Here is a 24,242-nt window from a genome sequence, read left to right on the forward strand (position 1 = left end):
GAGATAATAAAACAATGCAAATCATTTTTCTCCCTTGCTTTTGGGCAAAATTCATCTTTAAAAATTTGGTGCTATTGATGTTAGCAACAAAATCCAACTATAGAGCACTATCAGTTTTTATTAATTTTCTCTACAGCTCCATATATCCAGAGACACTTAAAATGATTTAACAATAACAAATGGGTCATAAACTTCAGTAAATTTTAGGATTTCTCATCTATCATCAGTTAAACTGAACAATTTCCCCATAAATGTCAACTGACTACAATGAAGACTTTTAATTTATTTTAGAAATATATGCCATGCTATATTTTTCCAAAATCGTCATACTTTACAAATCCCAGACTCAAAACAGTATCCAAATGCCAGAAAGCCTTCTCTATTCCAAATGAGAATCTATTAATTAAAACTGGGAAAATGAAGAGTCTGTTATAAGAAAGCCATAAGTTAAATCAGTACTTAAAACTATGCCCTGCCCAGGATGACTAGTGGAAGAATACCAAAATGCGTGTGTTTAAAAATTAAACATGAAGGCAAATTGAGCCATGCCTATTACCGAAATATGAACTGAAAATAAAGAAAAAACAAATATGAACAGATTGTGACCCTTTGCTTTCATTTAAATACATTTTGAAGTCAGAGACACTGAATTCTGACATAGAAAAATTTTGACATTGTCAGATACACAAATTCAAAAATCCAATTACTTTCAATCGTAGTGAGAGGTGACAGCGTGCTGGCAGCCCTCACAGCCCTCACTCGCTCTCGGTGCCTTCTCTGCCTGGGCTCCCACTTTGGCGGCACTTGAGGAGCCCTTCAGCCCACCGCTGCACTGTGGTAGCCCCTTTCTGGGCTGGCCAAGGCAGGAGCCGGCTCCCTCAGCTTGCAGGGAGGTGTGGAGGGAGAGGCGTGAGCGGGAACCGGGGGCTGCCTGCAGCGCTTGCAGGCCAGCTGGAGTTCTGGATGGGCGTGGGCTTGGTGGGCCCTGCACTCTGAGCGGCCAGCCGGCCCTTCCGCCCCAGGCAATGAGAAGCTTAGCACCTGGGCCAGCGGCTGCGGAGGGTGTGCTGGGTCCCCCAGCACTGCTGGCCCAGCGGTGCTGCACTCGATTTCTTGCCGGGCCTTAGCTGCCTCCCCATGGGGCAGGGCTCGGGACCTGCAGCCCGCCATGGGCTCCTGCGCTGCCCGAGCCTCCCGACGAGCGCCGCCCCCTGCTCCAGGGCGCCCAGTCCCATCGACCACCGAAGGGCTGAGGAGTGCGGGCACAGGGCGCGGGACTGGCAGGCAGCTCTACCTGCAGCCCTGGTGCGGGATCCACTGGGTGAAGCCAGCTGGCCTCCTGAGTCTGGTGGGGATGTGGAGAACCTTTGTGTCTAGCTCAGGGATTGTAAATACACCAATCAGCACTCTGTATCTAGCTCAAGGTTTGTAAACACACCAATCAGCACCCTGTGTCTTCCTCAGGGTTTGTGAATGCATCAATGGACACTCTGTATCTAGCTACTCTGGTGGAGACTTGGAGAACCTTTGTGTCCACACTCTGTATCTAGCTAATCTAGTGGAGAGGTGAAGACCCTTAGTGTCTAGCTCAGGGATTGTAAATGCACCAATCAGCGCCCTGTCAAAACAGACCACTCGGCTCCACCAATCAGCAGGATGTGGGTGGGGCCAGATAAGAAAATAAACGCAGGCTGCCTGAGCCAGCGGTGGCAACCCTCTCGGGTCCCCTTCCACACTGTGGAAGCTTTGTTCTTTCGATCTTTGCAATACATCTTGCTACTGCTTACTCTTTGGGTCCACACTGCCTTTATGAGCTGTAACACTCACCGCAAACGTCTGCAGCTTCACTCCTGAAGCCAGCGAGACCACGAACCCACCGGGAGGAACGAACAACTCCAGACACGCTGCCTTAAGAGCTTTAACACTCACCGTGAAGGTCCGCAGCTTCACTCCTGAGCCAGCGAGACCATAAACCCACCAGAAGGAAGAAACTCCGAACACATCCGAACATCATAAGGAACAAACTCCAGACGAGCAACCTTAAGAGCTGTAACACTCACCGCGGCTTCATTCTTGAAGTCAGTGAGACCAAGAACCCACCAATTCCAGACACAATAGGTAAGATATCCTTTCACACACCTGGGATCTAAATTTCCAAACATTTTGTTTCTTTTCTCTATCTTGATGTTTAATTAAAGAATAAAATATAGAAGCTGCCTTGGGGACAGATTTGAACTGATGACAAGCAGTTTGATAGGAAGTGACTTCAGCCCACAATGGCACAAGCTTGTAGTCTCAGCTACAAAGGAGGCTGAGGTGAGACAATCATTTCAGCCCAGGAGTTTGAGACAAGCCTGGGCAACATAGTGAGATCCTACCTTCAAAACAAAGAAACAAAAAATCGTGACTTCAGGTCACTATTCAGGAGGGAAGGGACAGTGAAAGAAAGGGGAATGTCTGAGACTGAACACGATTTGCACTCTGAAGCCCCAGCATAGTCTTAATTCTGTATCCAAGGGAACCTCAGACTTGGCCTGCCTCAGCCTCATTTTGAGTCCAGCTGCATTTTGAATCCAACTGCAGGAACCTTTATACACTTCAAGGCCTCATCTCTTCCCAGTTTCTACCGTTTGCCTTACCTCTGATTCCTGGAACAATTACTCACTCTGGAGACAGAAATAAAAATACACTAATAAGAAAATTTCTATTCCATTAATTTTAATCAACTCTAAAGTTTGGGCAATTGGTCAAGTTTCATTTTGGTTTCTTGCTTTTGATCTTGGCAATGCAAAATTGCATTAAAAAAGAATAATCTTTAGAACTCATTAATATTTGTTACCATTGAATAAGCAGATATCTTTACTCACATGACTCTTACTGCTAAGGAACCAGGTGTAAAATTGGGGTCATAAAAAAGTGAAAAATATCTCCTTTTATACATATTCTGGGAGTTTGTTTCTTTGGACACTCATCTATTTAGGATTAATCAGCTTTTAAAAATCACTTTAAAAAGATATCCCTGGAAATGTAAATTATGAATTCCACTGTGCATTAAACTTGTTGGAGTAATATTAAAAATAATTTTAAAAATATTTTCAGGTTCACTAAGTAGTAGGCTAGTCTAGCAAAAAAAGAATTGATCTTAGAATCAGGAGACCAATCTCCTTTGTTGCTGTGACACTTACACAGATTTGTGACCTTGAACAAAACATTTAATTTTCCTTTTAGTGAGTCCTCGCTTGTAAGGTAATACTGAGGTTTTTTTTTGAAATTGATTTCTTAATAATAGGCAGTGACTGAATTTTTAATAAATGCTCTTTTACCTTGGTTTTCTCCATCTTCCCCTACTAAGAAAGATTTTGAGCTTTATGAGAAAAAGTAGAAGTTACATATCCTTTAGGTTAGAGTAGAGGCTACAGTTCCCTTTAGGAAGAAACACTGTCAGTTTTATTTGTCACTATGTCCCCAGGACCTAGAATGTAGTAGGCCGCAACAAATATGCATTGAATGAATGAATTAATATGCTCTTGGACGTACATTTTTCTTTAAGATTTATCACCTCCAAGAGGCCCTTTCGATGTTATCACCAGAAAGGAAACGTCTTCAGCTTTTTATTTGTGGAATAAAAAGCAAAACTAAGGTATAAAATAGTACTCATTTTGTCTCACAGCTTGCAGCATATAAATCACAGATACAATACCAATGCAAAGTACTTCACTGATATTATAAGAACATTGTAAATGCTTAATTTATCTTAAGTTTGCCTGTACCTGAAATTGTGAATGAATAGAGGTTAAAAAGATGCCACAAAATTTATTACTATACATTAGATATCAGGAATTTTTCATAAAATGTCTGTTTTTGTCATAACAAAATGAGTTTTTTGTGAATCACTATTTTGTAAAATATGTAAACATATAATATTTAAAGTGAAAAAATCATCTTATGTATTTACTTATTTCTTTTTGCTTTCTTTCCTAAGCTACTGCTTAAGAGTATACTGTGCAGAGCCAGACTAGGTTCAAAGTCATAATTCAAATTCCTACTCTGAAACTTGGTCTCATTAATTAGCTCTCTCGTCTTAAAAATGAAGATAATAGCAATGTAAGTGGGTTGTTGATAGGATGAAAGGAATTATTACATGAAAATCATTTGGAATGAAGCATGTCACAAAATTGATATCCAATACATGTTAATCATTATGATTTTCAGCATGGCTTTTTTTTAAAAATAAAAAACATCATTAATTTTTCAAAAAGGAAATAAATTTCTCTTTGAAAATTTGTAGTCCACACAATGGATGTCTTCAACACATGGTTTCTTTCCAATTCCACCACATTCCTCAGATATTCCAGGCTTCCTGCCTTCCCCACCAGCAGAGAGATTAGGTATGTCAGAAAAGAAACCCGATCAAGCCAATTTCTTCCAGATGATGGGCCAGGGGCACAGTCCTAGATGCTCACAAGTGAGTTGAAGGAGGATTGGGTGATATACTAAAAACCCTCAGTGTCCAATTTTGTAGCTACCAGGTCATTTTCTTACTATTAAATGCTTCAGAGTTCTTACCTGTGTAAACCAAAAATAAAATTCTAAGGCCCCCCAACTATCTGAATAGACTTTCCCCTCAGCCAGAACTCTTTTAAAATTTAACCTGAAGGACTGCTTCAGGCTATGATAGGAAGACATTACCATCAACACAGACTTTAAGTCTGATAGGTAACATTTTATATACCATTCTCTCTGAAACCTGCTACCTGGAGGCTTCACCTGTGTAATAAAACTTTGGTCTCCATAACCTCTTATAGCAACCCAGACATTGCTTATTATTGATCCCAGGACTTTAGACAAACTCAACCTATTGTCAACTAGAAAATGTTTAAATTTACCTATAGCCTGTACAGTAACCCCCCTACTACCCGCCACACCGGCTTAGAATTGTCTTACCTTTCTGGACCAAATCAATGTATTTCTTAAATATATTTAAATGTATTTGACTGAAGTCTCATACTGTATAAAACCAAGCTGCACCCCAACCATTTTGGGCACATGTTCCCAGGACCTCCTGAGGTCTGTGTCATGGGCCACAGTCAATCATATTTGGCTCAGAATAAATCTCTTCAAATATTTTACGGAGTCTGACTCCTTCTTGTAAACATCTGCACCATCTCATTTCTTTTTCATATTCAGAAACTTACAGATATTAACCAAACACACAGAATAGACGTGACTGATTACAGTCACAATAGTGCCTGACATTTGATTTTTGACATTCATCTGCCTCTCTCTCTTTCTTTCTCTCTCTCCCTCCCTCTCTCTCTCTCTCTCTCTCTCTCACACACACACACACACACACACACACACAAATTATTTGTACCACTTCACTTCTCCCAGAAACAGAAAATAATAATATAGCTCTGTCTTTTCAGGGTCAAATTGGATGAGTAAAATTGAGAAAATATGGATTGCTTAGGAAGCCTTAGCTCCTTTATGGGGCAAATCTGTCAAGGGAATCCTGTAACCCACTGATCACCACAAATGTCTGCAGCCCAGATTTGCAAATTCTGCCTCAAAAATTTTCAAGACTATTTGCTGATCTCAATGAGAATAAATCAGGCAATGATAATATCATGAATTTCTATGATAGAATAATAAGTGACCACGAACAATATGACTTTTAAGTGATCACTACTAGGGTATGTTTGCATTTTCACTAGCTGCTTCTTGCTACTTCTTTTTGTTTTTACTTGAAAAATATCCTAGGATGATTTGAACACTTAAAGATTCAAACTGATACTTTTAGTTGCCCTTTTAACGAATTTTTATTTATCTAGAGGAGTGCAGCTAGAATCTAATAAAAAATCTGAAAATGACTACTGTTGAAATCGATCATTTATAAATAAGGACAAATATAAAACCACAATTGCATCTGTATTAAAATGGCCATACCATTTTATATTCACACGAGCAATGTATGAGAATTTCAATTGTTTCATATCCAAACCTGTTTTTCTGCATTCTAATTAGTATCATTTTAGCATTCTCATATTGACCCATTCACCCATTTGCTCATTTATTTGTTTACTTGAGAAATATCTTACTTTGATAGGAAGTTTATGTTAAAAACTCAAGTTGAGGTGGACAGTGGCTACTGGATGCTCTATGAGCAGCCCAACTACTCGGGCCTCCAGTACTTCCTGTGCTGCGGTGACTACGCCAACCACCGACAGTGGATGGGCCTCAGCGACTCAGTCCACTCCTGCCGCCTCATCCCCCACACTGTAAGATACACTTTACTAGCAGTCACTTAAACCTCAAAGAGAATTGCTTCCTCTCAGTTCCATGACAGCTGAATAGGAACAGCTCCAGTCTACAGCTCCCAGCATGAGCGACGCAGGAGACAGGTGATTTCTGCATTTCCAATTGAGGTACTGGGTTCATCTCACTGGGACTTGTTGGACAGTGGGTGCAGCCCACAGAGTGTGAGCCGAAGCAGTGCAGTGTGGGGCATCGCCTGATCTGGGAAGTGCAAGGGGTCGGGGAATTCCCTTTCCTAGCCAAGGGAAGCCGTGACAGATGGTACCTGGAAAATCAGGATACTCCCGCCCTAATACTGCGTTTTTCCAACGGTCTTAGCAAATGGCACACCAGGAGATTATATCCTGCACATGGCTTGGTGGGTCACATGCCCACAGAGCCTTGCTCACTGCTAGGGCAGCAGTCCGAGATTGAACTGCGAGGCGGCAGCGAGGCTGGGGAAGGGACGTCCACCATTGCTGAGGCTTGACTAGGTAAACAAAACAGCCAGAAAGCTAGAACTAGGTGGAGCCCACCACAGCTCAACGAGGCCTGCCTGCTTCTGTAGACTCCACTTCTGGGGGCAGGGCATAGCTGAACAAAAGGCAGCAGAAACTTCTGCAGACTTAAACGCCCCTGTCTGACAGCTTTCAAGAGAGTAGTGGTTCTCCCAGTATGGAGTTTGAGATCTAAGAATGGACAGACTGCCTCATCAAGTGGGTCCCTGACCCCTGAGTGGGCTAACTGGGAGAAACCTCCCAGTAGGGGCAGACTGACACCTCATACAGCCAGGTACCCCTCTGAGACAAAGCTTCCAGAGGAAGGATCAGGCAGCAACATTTGCTGTTCTGCAATATTTGCTGTTCCGCAGCCTCCACTGGTGATACCCAGGCAAACAGGGTCTGGAGTGGACCTCCAGCAAACTCCAAAAGATCTGCAGCTGAGGGTCCTGACTAGTAGAAGGAAAACTAACAAATAGAAAGGAATAGCATCAACAGCAACAAAAAGGACATCCAAACCAAAATCCCATTTGTAGGTCACCAACATCAAAGACCAAAGGTAAATAAAACCACACAGATGGGGAGAAACCAGAGCAGAAGACCTGAAAACTCTAAAAATCAGAGCACCTCTTCTCCTCCAAAGGATCACAGCTCTTCGCCAGCAACGGAACAAAGCTGGATGGAGAATGACTTTGATGAGTTGAGAGAAGAAGGCTTCAGAAGATCGGTAATAACAAACTTCTCCAAGCTAAATGAAGACGTTCGAACCCAACACAAAGAAGCTAAAACCATTGAAAAAAGATTAGATGAATGGCTAACTAGAATAAACAGCATAGAGAAGACCTTAAATAACATGATGGAGCTGAAAACCATGTCACGAGAACTATGTGACGCAGGTACAAGCTTCAGTAGCCAATTCGATCAAGTGGAAGAAAGGGTATCAGTGATTGAAGATCAAGTGAATGAAATGAAGTGAGAAGAAAAGTTTAGAGAAAAAAGAGTAAAAAGAAATGAACAAAGCCTCTGAGAAATATGGGACTATATGAAAAGACCAAATCCACGTTTAATTGATGTACCAGAAAGTGACGGGGAGAATGGAACCAAGTTGGAAAACGCTCTTCAGGATATCATCCAGGAGAACATCCCCAACCTAGCAAGGCAGACCAACATTCAAATTCAGGAAATACAGAGAATACCACAAAGATACTCCTTGAGAAGAGCAACTCTAAGACACATAATTTTCAGATTCACCAAGGTTGAAATGAAGGAAAAAATGTTAAGGGCAGCCAGAGAGAAAAGTCAGGTTAACTACAAAGGGAAGCCTGTCAGACTAACAGCATATCTGTCAGCAGAAACTCTATAAGCCAGAAGAGAGTGGGGGCCAATATTCAACATTCTTAAAGAAAAGAATTTTCAGCCCAGAATTTCATATCCAGCCAAACTAAGCTTCATAAGTGAAGGAGAAATAAAATACTTTACAGACAAGCAAATGCTGAGAGATTTTGTCACCACCAGGCCTACCTTTCGAGAGCTCCTGAAGGAAGCACTAAACATGGAAAGGAACAACTGGTATCAGCCACTGCAAAAACATGCCAAATTGTAAAGACCATCGATGCTAGGAAGAAACTGCATCAACTAACGAGCAAAATAACCAGCTAACATCATAATGACAGGATCAAATTCACACATAACAATATTAACCTTAAATGTAAATGGGCTAAATGCTCCAATTAAAAGACACAGACTGGCAAATTGGATAAAGAGTCAAGACCCATCAGTGTGCTGTATTCAGGAGACCCATCTCACATGCAGAGACAAACATAGGCTCAAAATAAAGGGATGGAGGAAGATCAAACACCAAACGGAAAACAAAAAAGGCAGGGGTTGCAATCCTGGTCTCTGATAAAACAGACTTTAAACCAACGAAGGTCAAAAGACACAAGGCCACTACATCATGGTAAAGGGATCAATTCAACAAGAAGAGCTAACTATCCTAAATATGTATGCACCCAATACAGGAGCACCCAGATTCATAAAGCAAGTCCTTAGAGACCTACAAAGAGACTGAAACTCCCACACAATAATAATGGGAAACTTTAACACCGCACTGTCAACATTAGACAGAGCAATGAGACAGGAAGTTAACAAGGATACCCAGGAATTGAACTCAGCTCTGCACCAAGTGGACCTAAGAGACATCTACGGAACTCTCCACCCCAAATCAACAGAATATACATTCTTCTCAGCACCACATCACACTTATTCCAAAACTGACCACATAGTTGGAAGTAAAGCACTCCTCAGCAAATGTAAAATAACAGGAATCATAACAAACTGTCTCTCAGACCACAGTGCAATCAAACTAGAACTAAGTTTTAAGAAACTCACTCAAAACCGCTCATCTACATGGAAACTGAACAACCTGCTCCTGAATGACTACTGGGTACATAACAAAATGAAGGCAGAAATAAAGATGTTCTTTGAAACCAATGAGAACAAAGACACAACATACCAGAATCTCTGGGACACACTTAAAGCAGTGTGTAGAGGGAAAATTATAGCACTAAACGCCCACAAGAGAAAGCAGGAAAGATCTAAAATTGACACCCTACCATCACAATTAAAAGAACTAGAGGAGCAAGAGCAAAGACATTCAAAAGCTAGCAGAAGGCAAGAAATAAGTAAGATCAGAGAAGAACTGAAGGAAATAGAGACACAAAAAAACCTTCAAAAAATCAATGAATCCAGGAGCTGGTTTTTTGAAAAGATCAACAAAATTGATAGACCACTAGCAAGACTAATAAAGAAGAAAAGAGAGAAGAATCAAATAGACACAATAAAAAATGATAAAGGGGATATCACCACCAATCCCACAGAAATACAAACCACAATCAGATAATACTATAAACACCTCTACGCAAATAAACTAGAAAATCTAGAAGAAACGGATAAATTCCTGGACACATACACCCTCCCAAGACTAAACCAGGAAGAAGTTGAATCCCTGAATAGACCAATAACAGGATCTGAAATTTAGGCAATAATTAATAGCCCACCAACCAAAAAGAGTTCAGGACCAGATGGATTCACAGCCGAATTCTACCAGAGGTACAAGGAGGAGCTGGTACCATTCCTTGTGAAAATTTTACAATCAACAGAAAAAGAGGGAATCCTCCCTAACTCATTTTATGAGGCCAGCATCATCCTGATACCAAAGCCTGGCAGAGACACAACAAAAAAAAGAGAATTTTAGACCAATATCCCTGATGAACATCGATGCAAAAATCCTCAATAAAATACTGGCAAACCGAATCCAGCAGCACAACAAAAAGCTTATCCACCATGATCAAGTGGGCTTCATCCCTGGGATGCAAGGCTGGTTCAACCCATGCAAATCAATAAACTTAATCCAGCATATAAACAGAACCAAAGACAACAACCACATGGTTATCTCAATAGGTGTAGAAAAGGCCTTCAACAAAATTCAACAGTCCTTCATGCTAAAAACTCTCAACAAACTAGGTATTGATGGGACGTATCTCAAAATAATAAGAGCTATTTGTGACAAACCCACAGCCAATACCATGCTGAATGGGCAAAAACTGGAAGCATTCCCTTTGAAAACTGGCACAAGACAGGGATTCCCTCTCTCACCACTCCTATTCAACATAGTGTTGGAAATTCTGGCCAGGGCAATCAGGCGGGAGAAAGAAATAAAGGGTATTCAATTAGGAAAAGAAGTCAAATTGTCCCTGTTTGCAGGTGACATGATTATATATTTAGAAAACCCCATCATCTCAGCCCAAAATCTCCTTAAGCTGATAAGCAACTTCAGCAAAGTCTCAGGATACAAAATCAATGTGCAAAAACTACAAGCATTCCTATACACCAATAACAGACAAACAGAGAGCCAAATCATGAGTGAACTCCCATTCACAATTGCTTCAAAGAGAATAAAATACCTAGGAATCCAACTTACAAGGGATGTGAAGGACCTCTTCAAGGAGAACAGCAAACCACTGCACAAGGAAATAAAAGAGGACACAAACAACTGGAAGAACATTCCATGCTCATGGGTAGGAAGAATCAATATCATAAAAATGGCCATACTTCCCAAGGTAATTTATAGATTCAATGCCATCCCCATCAAGCTACCAATGACTTTCTTCACAGAATTGGAAAAAACTACTTTAAAGTTCATATGGAACCAAAAATGAGCCCACAATGCCTAAACAATCCTAAGCCGAAAGAACAAAGCTGGAGGCATCACGCTACCTGACTTCAAACTATACTGCAAGGCTACAGTAACCAAAAAAGCATGGTACTGGTACCAAAACAGAGATATAGACCAATGGAACAGAACAGAGCCCTCAGAAATAATACCACACATCTACAACCATCTGATCTTTAAAAAATCAGAAAGAAAAAAACAAACAAGAAATGGGGAAAGGATTCCCTATTTAATAAATGGTGCTGGGAGAACTGGCTAGCCAGATGTAGACAGCTGAAACTGGATCCCTTCCTTACACCTTATACAAACATTAATTCAAGATGGATTAAAGACTTAGAAGTTAGACCTAAAACCATAAAAACCCTAGAAGAAAACTTAGGCAATGCCATTCAGGACATAGGCATGGGCAAGGACTTCATGACTAAAACATCAAAAACAATGGCAACAAAAGCCAAAATAGACAAATGGGATCTAATTAAACTAAAGAGCTTCTGCACAGCAATAGAAACTACCATCAGAGTGAACAGGCAACCTACAAAATGGGAGAAAATTTTTGCGATCTACCCATCTGACAAAGGGCTAATATCCAGAATCTATAAGAAACTGAAACAAAATTTACAAGAAAAAATCAAACAACTCCATCTAAAAGTGGGTGAAGGATATGAACAGACACTTCTCAAAAGAAGACATTTATGCAGCCAGACACATGAAAAAATGCTCATCATCACTGGCCATCAGAGAAATGCAAATCAAAACCACAATGAGATACCATCTCACACCAGTTAGAATGGCGATCATTAAAAAGTCAGGAAACAACAGGTGCTGGAGAGGATGTGGAGAAATAGGAACACTTTTACACTGTTGGTGGGACTGTAAACTAGTTCAACCATTGTGGAAGACAGTGTGGCAATCCCTCAAGGATCTAGAACTAGAATTACCATTTGACCCAGCGATCCCACTACTGGGTATATACCCAAAGAATTATAAATCATGCTGCTATAAAGACACATGCACACTTATGTTTACTGCGGCACTATTCTCAATAGCAAAGATTTGGAACCAACCCAAATGTCCATCAATGATAGACGGGATTAAGAAAATGTGGCACATATACACCATGGAATACTATGCAGCCATAAAAAAGGATGAGTTCATGTCCTTTGTAGCAACATGGATGAAGCTGGGAACCATCATTCTGAGCAAACTATCGCAAGGACAGGAAACCAAACACCGCATGTTCTCACTCATAGGTGGGAATTGAACAATGAGAACACTTGGACACAGGGCAGGGAACATCACAGACTGGAGCCTGTGGTGGGGTGTGGGGAGTTGGGAGGGATAGCATTAGGAGAAATACCTAATGTAAATAACGAGTTAATGGGTGCAACACACCAACATGACACATGTATACATATGTAACAAACCTGCCTGTTGTGCACATGTACCCTAGAACTTAAAGTATAATAACGAAAAAAAATAAAGTGAAAAAAAACCTCAAGTTGATAGTCTTAGTTAACCTTTTTATTATGCATGTTTATCTAGAGGATTTTGAGATGGAAGTAAGTCAAAGTCAGAAAATATTACTGAACTAAATAATTTATAAATAAGGACAAGGTTAAAAACCATGATATTGTACAAATACTAGGAATGTTAAATCATTTTAAATACATAATTTTATACAATTCACAAAATAAAATTATTGCTTATAAATATATTTAAGTAGAATATTACAGCTTGCATTCCTTTAGACCTGCATTGATATAGTTCAGAAAACATTAATGTCAAATATTATCTTGTTTATAAAGTTACTATAGACTTTTACTTCTGTCACGCTTCTCTCTTCATTATAAAGCTGTATGTATCATGGTACATAAATAATGATTTGCACATGATTCTGTGAAAACTATTTGAAATATGAGTTACCTAAAATATAAATTCTTACTGCTGTAGCTGGATGTTTGTTCCCTCAAACCTCAAGTTGAAATTTGATTTCCAGTGTTGCAGGTGGGGCCTCATAGGAGTTGTTTAGGTCGTGGGAATGGATCCCTTATGAGTAGACTAATGCCCTCCCTGGAATGGGTATGAGTCAGTTCTTGCTCTGTTCGTTCCCATTAGAGCTGGTTGTTAAAAAGAGGCTGGAACCTCTAATCTAACTTTTGTTTCCTCTCTTGCCATGTAATCTGTGCACACACATGCTCCTTTTTGCCTTCTGCCGTGAGTCGAAGTAGCCTGTGTCACTCAGCACAAGCAGATATCAGCGCCATGCTTTTTTGCACAGCCAGTAGAAATATGAGCCAAATAAACCTCTCTTCTTTATAAATTATGCAGCCTCAAGTATTATTCCTTTATAGCAACACAAAGAAAGAAAGATGCCTACCATATAATCTCAGCAAACACTATAATAAAAAGATTACTTATGCTATAAGGAAATAATGTGTTTACCTCAATTACAAATAATAAAAATTTTACTCAAGTAATAAACTTAAATGAATATAATGTTAAAGTAAGAAAACCAGAAATTTTGACAGTTCAGAAACCTAACACTTTCCCACATTTCCAAATTGATGCATTACTATGTTAAAATTATTTTGTTTTATGACATGATTGATTTTATGACTTGTGCAAAATTGAATGTGACTGAGGTTAAAAATAAGCCAGAAGTAAAGAACAATAAAGGCTGGCTTAATTATTATCATGCAAAATTAAATAGTTCATACAGAAGTTAAAAAAATGAGAACTGAGGTATAAGAAATGAGCATAAGACAAACAAGAAGAGATGTAAGTACACAATGCTGACCGTCAGAGCAAGAAAATTTGAGGAGTTTTAGCTCTAGAGGTTTCAATTCAGAGAGCTTAATGCCATCTGTTCTGGGATGTTTAAACATTCAAGCTACTGGAAGCAAGGGAACGTACACCTGAATTCCCTTCGAAAAATACGCTTTACAATTTAGGCTTTATATGTTTCTCAATAAAGCACAGTGAAAGAAAAAATGTCTACATTCAAAATGCCTATTTCATTTTTAGAAAATGTGTCTAAAACTAGATCAGTCTTGTTAACTGATTTATGAATACATAATTAATGTGCAACAAATTGCATGCATTTCAAGTGTACAATTTACAAGTTTTAAAATATATAAATATATATGAAACAATTACACGATAAAGATAAGGAACAAGATTCCTCTTGCCTATTCTTTTTATTTAAAAAAAATTCCCCAATAAAAAATTCTATATATTTTTGGTAGACAACATGTTTTGATAAATGTATATACTGTAGAATGGCTTATGAAATCAAGCTAATTAACATATACAGTACCTCCTATACTTATGATTTTTTTTTTGTGGTGAGAACACTTAAAATATACTCTCTTAGAAAGTTTTAGATTGACAATATATTGTTTTTAATAATCATCTCCATGATGTACAAAAGACCTCATGAATCTATTCCTTCTGTTGAACTGAAGTTTTGTATCCTTTGACCAACATCTCCCCAGTTCTTTCATTCCCCAGCCTCTAGTCACCATTTGTCTACTCTGCTTCTACAAGTTTGACTGTTTTAGATCCTCTGTATAAGTTAGATTTTACAGTATTTCTCTTTCTGTGTCTTATTTTACTGAGCATAATTTCCTCTGTATTTGTCTATGTTGTTGTAAATGACATGGACAAATATATAAAGCTTTTTAAAAGCGGAATAGTATTGTGTGTGTGTGGGTGTGTGTGTATGTGTGTGTACTTCATACCTCATCCATTGATAGACAGCTTGATTTCATGTCTTGGCTATTGTGAATAATGCTGCAATGAACATGGGAGTACAGATATCTTGTTGACATACTGACTTCATATCTTTCGATATAACAAGCGGTGGAGAATTGCCGGATGATATTAATTGTTTGAGAAATCTTCATAATATTTTCTATAATGGCTTTACTAACTTACTTTCCCACTAACAGTATACAAGGGCTCCACATCCATGCCAGTGTTTATTTTTAAAATCTTTTTGACAGTAGCCATTCTAACAGCTGTGCGGTGACATCTCACTGTTGTTTCAACTTGCATTTCCCTGATGATTAGTGATGATGAATATTTTTTTCATATACCTGTCAATCATTTCCATGTAGTCTTTTGAAAAATATTTATTTCCTTTGCCCATTTAAAAAGTTGGTTATGTGTTTTCTTACTGTTGAATTGTTTGGATTTTTTATATATTTTTGATACTTTCTTCTTGCCTCTTTTTAATCTCTCTTTCTCACTTTTTCCTACACTCGCTTTCATCTCCAGAAAACCACTGACCAACTTTCTGGCAACACAGATTAGTTTGCGGTTACTAGAATATTACATAATGAAATCACACAGTATATTCTCTTTTTTGTCTGGATTATTTCACTCAACATAACTCTTTTCAGGTTCATCCATGTTGTAGTTTGTATCAATATTTTATTCTTTTTTAAGTTTGTGCTGGGTAGCTTTTGATTTCATGAATGTACCACAATTTCACTTGTTAATAAACATTTGAGTTGTCTTCAAGACAATTATGAATAAACCTTATGATTTACATATTCCATACTAAATAATTATTTCAGAGAAATGAAATTATGATTACAGTAATATGTTTGTAATAAGTATTTGGTATGGTGTATGTGAATCATATGGCAGGTGTAGGGTTCACTTTTTAAGAAACTGTCAAACTGTTTCCCAAATTTGTTGTTCCTTTTTACATACCTGGCAGCAATGTTTGAGTTTCCGTCATTCCACACCCTTGTCAACCATTGGTATAGTCAGTCTCTTTAATTTTAGCCATTTTAATAGATGTGTAGTCGTTATAATGGTATCTCATTGTGGTTGTCATTTGCCTTGTTCTAATAACTAATGTGTACTTACGTCTTTTCACATGCTTGTTTGCCATCAAATAAGTACACCTTCTCTGGTAACGTGGCTGTTCAAGTTTTTTGCCCTTGTCCTTTAATTGGGTTGTTAGCTTACTATCAATGAATTTTAAGAGTTCCAGACATATTCTAATTATTATTCCTTCACCAGTTATATATAGTAGAAATAGTTTTTGTTGCTCTGTGGCTGGCCTTTTATTCTCCTAACTTTAAGAATGAAATTGAAGATAAATTTATCCATTTGTTCTAATATGAATCACACTTATATACTGTATCAAAAATAGTTCTTATTTTAAGGTTACAGAGGTTATTTTCCTGTGTGTTCTTCTAGATGTAATTTTAGGTTTTATATGTAGGTCTATGATTTTTTAGTTAATTTTAATCAATGGTGTGAGGTATTTTATTTTTACGCTTGTGGGTAAATAATTGATTTCTGTCATTATTTCTTGAAAACAAAATCCAATCTCCATTGAATTTTTTTTTTTACCTGAGTTATAAATCAGTTGTTCATATATGTGTGGATCTGTTTGTGGACTCTCTGTTCTTTTCTGTTTATCTTTTTTATTTGTATATTTATGTCAGTACTATGCATGGATTTAAGACCTTTCTTTTTATGTATTATTGGGTATTTACTGCTCTACATACAGCTCTAAATAGTGATCTAGTGGTATTCCACAAAATTTGACATGTTGTGTTTTTATATTTAGTTCAAAATACCTTAGATATTTAGATTTAATTTCATCTTTGACCTATATTTAAAAGTTTATTTAAATTCCAAATATTTAGAGCTCTTTTAGTTATCTTTCTCTTCTTGATTTCTAATTATTATATCACTTGAATCCTTTTACGTTTATATAGTCTTGTTTTATGTCCAAGAAGATGTTCTATCTTGATAAATATTATGAAGGCATTTGAAAATAATGGGAAAATAATCTGTATTCTACTGTTGTATTCTGTTGTTAGGTGGTATGATTTTTAAGTATCAATAGACATGTTTGTTGTTTTTAGAGTAATGATTGAATTTTCTATAGTCTTACTGATTTTCTGTCTACCTGTTTTATCAGAGGAGAGTGTTGAAATCACTGACAATGATTTTGATGTGTTTTTTTCTCCTTTTAGTTTCGGAAGTTTTTCTTCATATTATTAACATTATGCCATTAGGTACATACATGTTTAGAATTTTTATGCCCTTTTGATGAATGAGCCATTTTATGTTTATGAAATGACACTCTCTATCCCTGGTAACATTTTTTTGACTATTAAATTAAGTTTCTGACATTCATTAAAAAAAACTTTTCAGACTTACTTTTGATTAGTTTAACATGGTACATATTTTATATCCTTTTGCTATTTTAAACCTTTTATATGTGAGATAATTGTAATATTTGTGTTAAATTGTAGAAAATAATAGAGATTACATATATCCTTCAATTGATATCTCCTAATTGCAACACTGCGCCAGGATATAGGCATTGATATAGTCAAGATACAGAACATTTCCATCAAAACTAGGATCCCTTACGTTACCCTTTATAACCACACCCTATTTCTTACTATTCCACACCATTCTTAAATCCCAGCAACCATTAATCTGTTCTCCATCATTATAAATTTGTTATTTCATGAATGTTATGTAAACAAAATCATGCACTAGTAATCCTATGGAATTGATCTTTGTAACTCAACGCAATTCACCAGGGATTTTATCCAGGTTGCTGTATTACTACTTTGTTTCTTTGTATTGCCGAATAGTATTTCATGGTATGGATGTGTCACAATTTGTTTACAATTAACCAGTTGAAGAGCATCTGGGTTGTCTCCAGTTTTTGTCTATTACTAATAAAGCTGTTATCAACATTCATGTACAGATTTTCATTTCTCTGGGATAAATTACCAGGAGTGCAATTGCTGGGTTTTACACCAATTACATGTTTTGTTTTTAAGAAAATGCTAAGTTGTTTTTGAGAATAGCTGTATCATTTTACATTCCTGTAAATAACTAATGGAGTTGAACCTCTTCTCACGTACTTATGTCATATCTCTGTATCCTTCAGTGGTGATATTTCTCTTTACCAGTTCTGTATTTTACTAGGGTGTGATGTGGGGAAATTACTTAGCAGAATATTTCAGTTTCCATATTTATATGATAGAAATGCTATTAGTAATTGCCTCATAGTATTGGTATGAAGGTTAAACAATTAGATATGTGCTTTGTGCTTAGGCCAAAACGTTGGTTATCATATTGTATTATTATTGTTACCATTATTTAATTTAGTCATGTACCCTGTCTACCTCATAGGATACTCCTTGATAGTTGGGATTTTTATGTCTACTGTTTTTTCCTAATACCTTAACTAGAATGTGGTACATAACAGATAGTTAATAAATATTACTAAAATGAAAGGTGACTCACATATTAGAAAGTAACAAGTGAATATTTAAGTTTTCACCAGTCAAAATTGATAAGCCCTTTCAAAACCTAGTCACCACTCAAACTTTTGTGTTTTAGACAAATTCCTCCTTATTAAGTGGACCGATCCTACAAAATAGGCTTCTGCTATATTCATCTTCTTTATCTTTAAAACTTTAACTCCATTGCTATTGCTTTCTAGGGTTACTTTTAAACTTTGCTTTGTATTTCTAAGTACATAGGAAAACCTAAAAAGCAGTTCTATCCAGGAGCCATGTATTAAAGGTTTCCTTCTTTTAATACAATAAAGCAAGACAAGCTTAACTAAATCATTACTATCAATATGTCAATTGCCTAACTCTCAGCCTATTTCTAGGAAACAATTCTTACTCATTACACTCTTGTGAATTATTACCAAAACTTCTGTGGAGGAGTATAACTTCAAGTACACCAATGGTCAGTAATAAGTTGCAAGGCTTTATATAATACATTTTACTATTCAGTCTAAGTAGATAAAAGAAACATTAAACTGCTTTTTAACTCATGAAAATCTCTACTGATACATTAATTCAAATAAAATAAAATTTCCTCAGAAAGTGAATTGATTTTAATAAGAAACACTTTTCTGTAATGATCCCTGCAATTTATAATTGAATAAAATTAGATATGAATTTGGTATAAAAGTTTCTCATAAAATAGTGTAAAGTTGTACTTATAAAAAACAAATGATCCACTTAAGAACTTACACCCTAGCTCTACCTTCCCTTCTAAGTATTTGAGATTTTACTTCTTGAGTTGTTCAGAAAGGGCATCAGGATAAAAAATAAAATCTGTGAGTTAATTAATTCTATACATTTATTTGCTGGACACTAGTAAAGTATGATAAGAGGATTATGGCAAATGGTAAGCTGACAAATTGAACTCAAGTATACACATTTCCCTCTTTTCATATTATTCTTAATTTTTAAATTAGGTTCTCTTCTGTCTTTTTATTTCATTTATTAATAACTTACCTGAAAACTGCAGTTGGCCTTGGAGTGGAACAGGTTTTTGTAGCAGCATTGTCCTCTAAGCCAATCACACAATTCACTTTGCTCTCCTAATGAATTCAAGACAAAATATAAATACATAGTATTAAAGCAAAAGAAGCGATAATCCCCATCTACGTATTCACATATTTTCTTATTCACACTCCCCCTTTCATTTTATTTGTCACTAAAATCATGCTAATTTAATAAGAAAAAGCTGGCAATGTAGTATTCAAATATGCACCCTTGCAAAAAAGATTGTAACTATATTTTATATGCATAGTCTACGTTCAAGTTATTTTTACATTGGATGTGAAATATTAATAACAATTACATTGACATGTTTTGTGGCAATTAGCCTGTCTTTCTTGTCTTAACAACTATTGAAGTAATCTTCCTCCCTATAAATTATTGGTAATGTGCAACCTAATGCATGCTTTACTATGTGATTTTTAAAAATTCTTTAGATTTTCATAAAGCAGATGCTGGAAATAAATGCAGGCAGAAACACATTTTTAAATAAATTTATTGCTTCACTAAATTAAACATCAATAAGGCTACCGAAGTAAAGCTAATATCAGGCTATGCTATATTGGATTGGCATTTCTAGATTTTTCTAAGCAAAATAATTAATCTTAGAAATATCCTCAGCTGTCTAGTGTGGGTAACTACCAGCACAGTCATTTCCTGCAAAGTATTGGATTTTCATAAAATTTTATTTCCATTACTAATGAAAAGTTGTAATAAAAATACTGAAACGCAAGTAATACCTAACAGGCTAAATGAAACTAGTATTGTAGTAGTTGTTTAGGAATATGAGTCATATTTATTTATATTAATTTTTATAAATAAGGATATATAATATATTACATAATATATAATAAAATATATTATAAAATACAATAAAAATATATATTATATATTAATATAATATAAAACATATAATATATCATATGTTAATATAAAATATATATTTATATATTATATAAAATATAATATATAAAATCATATGTTATTTTATAATATAAAATAATTATATAATATATAATATAAATATAATTATATATAATATATAATATATCCTGATATATATAATACCTCATAGTTCTGTAGAAAATGATAAAATGAGCTTATGCATGAGTCTGTTGCTCTATAATTGAAAGCAATCTGAAACAAAATATAAAATATTTACGTTGTACATTTAACATATGCTTTTAATATATCCATTCTGCTCAAGTATGTTCAATGCACACTTACTTGTAATGTATGTTTCAGTTTCAGTGTAAATTATTACTGAATTTGAAACATCAAATGTTGCAATTTTTTTTGTAACTATTAAGGTAACAATGCAATGATACTGGGAACAAACATTGTAGAGTAAGCATGATAGATACTGTGAATTTGACATATTTTTTTCAAACTGAGCTGAATGTTACAATGTTGACTGGAATGTTCTAAAGTCTATTTGCTTTAAAATAATCTACTTTTTGCATGACTGCCTCCTGAATCCCCATGGCATGTGGTTTAGAATCTCCAAGGTTTACAGTAATTAAATTTATATAAGTGAGTCTAATGTTGCTGAGGCACAAAGTTATCAAAAGTTACAGAAGTTTGGAAGTTATCCCAAAGTGGGACTAATGGAAACATCATGATAAAATATGTAGAAAACATCATAAATAAGTTAGAAAAGTAATTAATTCACCCACCAAATAAAATTCATGGTACAATTAAACAAAGTGAATTATAACATGTTTTAAATTACATATAGAAAACATGTCATTGGCTCATAATAGATTTGTGTTTCTGAAAGAATAGAAGAAAAAAATCAAGAAAAATATTCCCCAAATTCAAACATTATTTTTTCATCACACATTTTCTTCATAACATCCTCACTCTTTGGGGGAAACATGAGAGAAAACACTGAATTTAGAAGATAAGGAGTCTGATCTGATTCTAGATTTCACTCTCAAAACTAATGTGTTTTTCCATCTCTATATTTAAAGGAGTACTTGAACTTGCTACCCTAGTTTAATGCTTTAAAAATGATTATTATTAGGTATACAGTTTATTTTTACAATATAAAACTGAACAATTTTTATTCAAATACTTGTCTAGGCAGTTGAGTCATTATTTTTGTTTTGAGGTTCAGCAGTGTCTTAGTATAACAAATAACACTTGACTGGCATGTTTAGTCATTTTTATAAAAAACCATTTCTGATGAGCACTTTAATATTTTCTAATCAAAATCACATATTTAGCTCAGTAATTCTTGTTAGTTTTCTGACATCCAGCCATCATTTCTTACGTTTCATAAAGGTTCATTGACAGAATAAGAGAACATCTTTGCTGTAGCTTCCTATGTTTTTGTATCTCCAAATATCATCCTGTGTAAAATAATCAGGCTATTTTAATCTTGACTCACTACCACTTTCTAGCAAATCATTCAGATCATTTCATGGGAAACATACCTTTACTGAGAAACTGAATACTGCCTTTCATAGTTATTTGCTACTGAAAATATGAATGAGCTATGCGGTCTAGAACAAATCATTACCTTTCCATAACTCAGTTTCCTCTACTGTAAAATTAAAAATGATGCATAATTTATAACTCATAGGATCAAACACAACAATGTTAGGCACGCAGTAAATGTGCTATAAGTGTTTGCTCTCAGTATTCCTACCCGTCTATGGCATTTCAGGATTCTATTCTACTAATGCTCTATTTAAACGACTGTACTTAATAGGTATGTGGTACCTTCTAAAATGCTAGAAATATATTGGTATTTTTTATTTCCTTATGCTGTCCTAAATATTGCCTCAGACAATACAATAATAGTCTGTTAGTCTAGACATCAGTGCAGTAGCAGGCTTTATTTCTAAATTGAATTACTTTTTATTATTCTATATGGAAGCAGGACAGTTATTCCTCCCATGGCGAATATGTATAGAAGAGCAGGAAGAGCACTTCTAGAAGAATCAGTAAGTGGAATTACAATTCCCAACTTGTTTTGTAACTTTGGTTAAACCATTTATTTCTTTCTGCATCACTATTTCTTCATCTGTAAAATAGGCCCAGTATGTCTTTACTTATGTCACAGGGTTGCTGTGAGGATAAAACCAAGTATATTTGAAAAATTTCTTTGAAAAACAGAAAACACTGTAAAATACTAAGCAGCATTAGTATTAGGAATTTGATAGCAAGTGTTTTATTGTGTCTAGAGAACAGGGGAATTATTTCACTAAGTATTAGCCTTTGGCCTCATAGAACTTTAAAACATCTTAATTTATGAAATAAATGTCAAGGCAGATTCATTTTTATGATCGTTAAATGTTATGGCTGTTTATCAATTTTTTTAAGCCAAATCTCATTTTTAAAAGGCTATTTATCATGAATTTGACATCTTGTACTGATGAGAGTGTATCAGCTTCTTGGAAGGCCTGGATCTATTAAGAGTTAATATGACATCTTAAGCTGTGTAAGGACATCTTGACTCATGGTATTTTTTATTGAACAAAAGGGCATAATATATCCATATAAAAATGTTCTTTTCTCAGAGGTCAAGAACAAAGACAAAATACATACATCACTCAAAGAACACCAAACAACTAACAAAAATAAATCTACTTTGAGAGAGATATTAGTCTTTAAGAACCATCTTTTTCAAAAACCACACTTGGGGCTCTTTAGCTTACATTTAATCTCCTTAATATACATTCACAATGTCATTTGTTTGTTTATTTACCTTTTCTACTTCCTTAGTGTAATATACTAAAGGACAATTGAGCTGATATATGTTTTAGGAATTTTGTCTACTCTCCACTGTTTGCAAAATCCTTTTAGAAGTTTGACAATAACATACCTTCCTTTATTGATTTCTTCCACTCAATTCAGCAATATTGATTTTTTTGTGCGCATTTACAACACTACTCCATTTTGTTTAATTCTTTCTCTATGACTCAGCATTGCTGACAACAGAAGCTGAAACATCTAGAACTTGAAAAAATACCTTTGATTGAGTAGTTGTCCTAGAGCTAGAGATAAGAATACAAAGACACAAAAATGGGACTTCTCATGGGGCTCTATAAAATTCATGCAGGTTATCTTTGTTTTAAAGATTAGACATTGAAAATAGATTATTAACACTGATGTGGGATCTTGGAAATTAGCAATATTTATAAAACCTTTTAGATCATGTTTCACAGGAGTTTTCATTCATTGCCTGTAAAACTTCCTTTACCTTAAAAAATTGGCAAAGAAATAGTCAGTGGTAACCGAGAAAGCAATATTCTGTAGTGCACAATACTGCCTCCATTCTAAGCACTCTAATTGGATAAAGGGTGGTAACCTACTACAAAGAATATCATCTATGGATAGCCCACTGACCTGTAACTAATGGGACATAACAATAACAACGACAAAAGAGTGAGACAAACCAGTTTTCTCTCCCAGAAATTTAAAATAGAAAATTAATTGAGGGAGATTAAAGTGATATTGAAAAACTAGAGAATTTATCATCACCAAACAGAGGTATTGAGACAAGAGAATAAGCAAATAGAGAAAGTGATTTGCTATGGGAAAGATGGAAGTATACATACAAATATTAGTTTCTTTATACTAATAAAGAACAGTAAAATTAAAATTCATCTTTCAGGCGCTAAAGTTCATACGGTAGCCTTAAATCAGAATGTTCCTAAAGCTCCAAACTTTGCCTTGAGGTATCTCCAGGTCCTTCCTCTGAATGAGTTCACTTATTAGTGAAAGTGATATTTTCATGAGCATTTCATAGAAGTATGCATAAATCCAATCGGTATAGTGAAAGACAGAGAGGAGTGGTAAACCCTACACAAGGAAGTCTAGAAAGACTTAAGCAGGAATAATACATATTAGTTGAAG

At 35.7% G+C, this 24,242-nt stretch overlaps 1 long non-coding RNA gene across 1 annotated transcript in view; it reads right to left on the reverse strand.

Annotated features, from left to right (window-relative positions):
- The window catches only part of LOC134756793 (uncharacterized), a 1,394,997-nt gene that overhangs the window by 629,663 nt on the left and 741,092 nt on the right, over positions 1–24,242 (reverse strand). Inside the window, exon 6 of the long non-coding RNA XR_010129979.1 lies at positions 19,332–19,417. This is a non-coding gene — a long non-coding RNA (uncharacterized lncRNA). The remainder of the gene's footprint in view (positions 1–19,331; positions 19,418–24,242) is intronic.

This window comes from Gorilla gorilla, chromosome 12 (genome assembly GCF_029281585.2).
Source record: "Gorilla gorilla gorilla isolate KB3781 chromosome 12, NHGRI_mGorGor1-v2.1_pri, whole genome shotgun sequence".
NCBI lineage: Eukaryota > Metazoa > Chordata > Mammalia > Primates > Hominidae > Gorilla > Gorilla gorilla.